We start from the raw sequence: 416 nt of genomic DNA on the forward strand, positions 1-416 counted from the left end.
TCCTCCTGCGCTGCGCCCCTGGCCGGCCTCGGGCGCCCCATTCTCACCCCGCCCTGCCTCCGCCTGTTTTTTTAAGATCTTTTTTATTTGAAGAAATAAACACACGGGGGGAGGGGCTGGGCTCCAGGCGGCGGTCCTCCAGACCTCGAGCACCAAATTACAAACGCGGCTGCCACGAGGGAGGCCCGGCCGGGAAGTGGAAGGAACGCGCAGCCAAGGGCGAGATCGGAGGAAAAGCCAGCCTGAGAAGCACCCGCACTAGGGGCAGCCACGCCCCCCACCCCCAACTCCATCCATCCCAGCCCCGCAGGCTGCCTGACAGACGCTACAGCCAGGCGGGTGCGGAGAGGGCTCCCTGGGCACGCGAGGGGGGCGCCCTGCGACCCCTGCGCGCCACCGCTGCCCCTCACTAACCT

This window comes from Myotis davidii, unplaced genomic scaffold, assembly GCF_000327345.1.
Source record: "Myotis davidii unplaced genomic scaffold, ASM32734v1 scaffold78, whole genome shotgun sequence".
NCBI lineage: Eukaryota > Metazoa > Chordata > Mammalia > Chiroptera > Vespertilionidae > Myotis > Myotis davidii.